We start from the raw sequence: 3,202 nt of genomic DNA, 5'->3' as shown, positions 1-3,202 counted from the left end.
CTCTGATGGGTCCTGTCTGAGGGCAAGCCAGGAAATCACCAGCAATACTGACTACTCCAATTACTTCTCACTGTAGCTAGTCCACCACAGCCAGGCTAGAGTTGCTCCTTTTGAGACAGAGCTTTCCTTGTATTCCTGGGCAGCATCTTGAACTCACTAATGCCATGCTGATTCCATGACTAGTTGCCAGGAAAAGCATTCTCATCCCCTACCCGGTAGGCTGCCTAGGACATTCTTTTTTGTTTTTTTGTTTTTTGAGATAAGAACTTGCTCTGTCACCAAGGCTGGATAGGTCACTGCAGCTTTGAAGTCCTTGGCTCCAGTGATGCTCCCACCTCAGTCTCCTGAGTAGTTGGGACTGTAGGTGTGCACCACCACCACACATGATAAATTTTGTTTTTATTTTTAGAGGTGAGGTCTCGCAATGTTGCCCGGGCTAGTCTCAAACTCCTGGACTCCAGTGATCCTCCCACCTTGCCCTCTCAAAGTGCTGGGATTACAAGCGTGAGCCACCACACCCGGCCTACTTAAAGATATTTCTGACAGCCTTCCCACTTTTACAGGGCATTGAGACTTGCAAAAGATGCATCCATAAAGCCAAAATAGCCATGCAGTTTTGGAAGCCCCAAATCAAACCATTTATGTGACATTATACAGAAAAAATTAAATGGTTCATTATCTGAATTTTTTTTATCTTTCAGCTGTAAGGATGGGTCTTATTTAGACACAGCCAAAATTACTGCTCTATAAAGAGCTTAGGGCTACCCTGACTCTGAAAGATCTATATAAAACTCAGTTCTATTTCCAAGGCTGCTATAGATCCAAAATAAATCATCAGCAGTCTGTACATTCATTTATATATACATACTGTACCTTCTCTAACTGAAAATATTTCACACAACAGATTGAATTCAATATGCTTTCCCTTAAGATGCTATTCTGAAGAGCAAAAGTGCTATTGCCTAAAATTTTAAAAGATAAGATATTAATTGCAGTGTTTTTATAGCCTCAACGTTGTCTCCACTGATGATTCTCTTAACCTTTCCAATTACAAAAATGATCCAAATAAGTATCCTAGTTTAATTAGAAAATATGTGGTCAAATCCTCAGATTTTTGGCAGATTGCATTCACAACTCAGAAATTAATGTCTAGGGAAAGTGTCTTTCACATATTTCAGGTATACTCTGGATCAGTAAAGATATTGATACTTTCTAGATATTGTAAAGCAGAATATAGATACTAGCATAAAACAGGCAATATAGAATGCCTTTCAAATTGAATAGGTACTTTTTTCTGTTAAATCAGGAAAGACTTTAAAATGATATTCCCTTTTAAAATTTTTAATTATATAAATAATACATTTTCAATGTAGGGAAATGGTAAGGTACAGATGGGCAGTAGTCTTATCTATATCCTTCCAGACATTTCCCTCTGGAAAGACATGTATATTTTGTTACAACAATTCCTGCACCTCAAAAGCAATACAAACAGTAAAAATAAGGTTGTACTAGCCTTATTAACTGTTGCACAGCTAATTTATATACAAATCTATGTGCATTCATTTCAATTTTGACTTTTAAATTTAAACTGATGCTCTCAAAATAACACTACAAGTTTCCACATTAAGCAGCAACAGTTTCAGAATAATTCAAAACTTGATTCAAACATGCTGCTGATAAAAAAATGTACTTTTTATTTCATTAAAATATGTAGCTTTCTACTACTGCATCCATCGAAGAGAAGAATATTCTACCGGTTTGGCCACAGGCTCTTCACGTATGGACAGTTACTCCCTAGTAAACTCTTCATTCATCCTGGTGTCCTTGAAAATATTCATCAAACATACAAGACTTATTTTCATGTTCCTTTGGTTATTTAAATTTTGAATCTTCTCCACATTGAATGGCAAAATCAATATGCTATAATACAATGTCCATACTTTCTTCATCTGACTGATCATGAGGTAAGAAGAGAACTATGCTGCAGTCATCAGTCCACACACAGCTTTAGTTACTTTTCTGAATGTTTTGCTTCTTAAGTCATTTGTAGAATAATCGAATAAGGAATCCATGTCTGGATCTAGAAACTCTCAGTTTCCTTTTTAGCTTTTTTACTCTGCAGCTACATTTTGATCACGATGTTAACTTGTAGAATTTCTAGAGAGAGCATGGCACTTAGGACTGCCAAGATGCCAGAAATACTCTTGAATGACTCCACCATGAACTGAGAATCAACAAGAAAAAACTCCATAGACTCAGAAACCCCACTGCTCAAGCGGCAGGACCAGTTGCTTCATCACAGTCAGGTGAATGTACAACTCAGTCCAAGCTGGACAATCAAAGTTAGCAAGGATATTACCAATTACTAACGGGATGGTAATTGTCCTAGTCCTTCTGAAAGCAATTAAACAATATGAATCAAAAGCAATACGAAGGTTCATACCTTTTACATATCTTTACTCTCAATTTATGAAATTATAGACTAACCAAATATTCCAAAAATATGGAAAAATTATATGCATGAAGGAGTACCTCAGATCATTATTCATAACAGTAAAATATTGGAAAATACCTACAGTGCCAACAATAGGAAAGTGAATAATGAAATTATAGAGCATCCACTCAAATATTGTCAAGCCTTTTAAAAATTATGGTTATAAAGACTGTGCAAGGGCATGAATAATGCTTATGACATGATATTAAATAGTGACTCAAGCTTTATAATTATTTGTACTAATGACTTCAATAAAACATAAAAAGAGAATGCTCGCTATTACTAAGACTGACTGTCTAAACTAGATTGCAATTTTTCATCAAGAGAGGGGCAGACAGAGTATATGTGTGATATGGTTTGTATCTCTGTCCCCACCAAATCTCCAACATTGGGGATTACAATCCCCAATGCTGGAGGTGGGGCCTGCTGGAAGGTGATTGGATCATGGGGGTGGATCCTTCGTGAATGGTTTAGCACCATCCCTTGGGTGCTGTTCTCATGATAGAGTTCTCACCAAATCTAGTTGTTTAAAAGTCTGTGGCACCTGCCTAGCCTGCCCCTCCACCTCTTCTTGCTCCTGCTCTGGCCTTGTAAGACGTGCCTGCTTCCCCTTTGCCTCCTGCCATGATTGTAAGTTTCCTGAGACCTCCCAAGAAGCAGATGCTGCCATACTTCCTGTATAACCTGCAGCGCTGTGAGCCAATTAAA

At 37.6% G+C, this 3,202-nt stretch overlaps 1 pseudogene; it reads right to left on the bottom strand.

Moving 5' to 3' along the window:
• Window positions 1-440: 440 nt before the first annotated feature.
• LOC110744086 lies at window positions 441-2,937 on the bottom strand (annotated as a pseudogene).
• Between the last annotated feature and the right edge of the window lie 265 nt (window positions 2,938-3,202).

Source organism: Papio anubis, chromosome 11 (genome assembly GCF_008728515.1).
Source record: "Papio anubis isolate 15944 chromosome 11, Panubis1.0, whole genome shotgun sequence".
In the NCBI taxonomy this organism is placed as follows: domain Eukaryota; kingdom Metazoa; phylum Chordata; class Mammalia; order Primates; family Cercopithecidae; genus Papio; species Papio anubis.
This window is presented reverse-complemented; position numbering and strand designations above follow the sequence as displayed.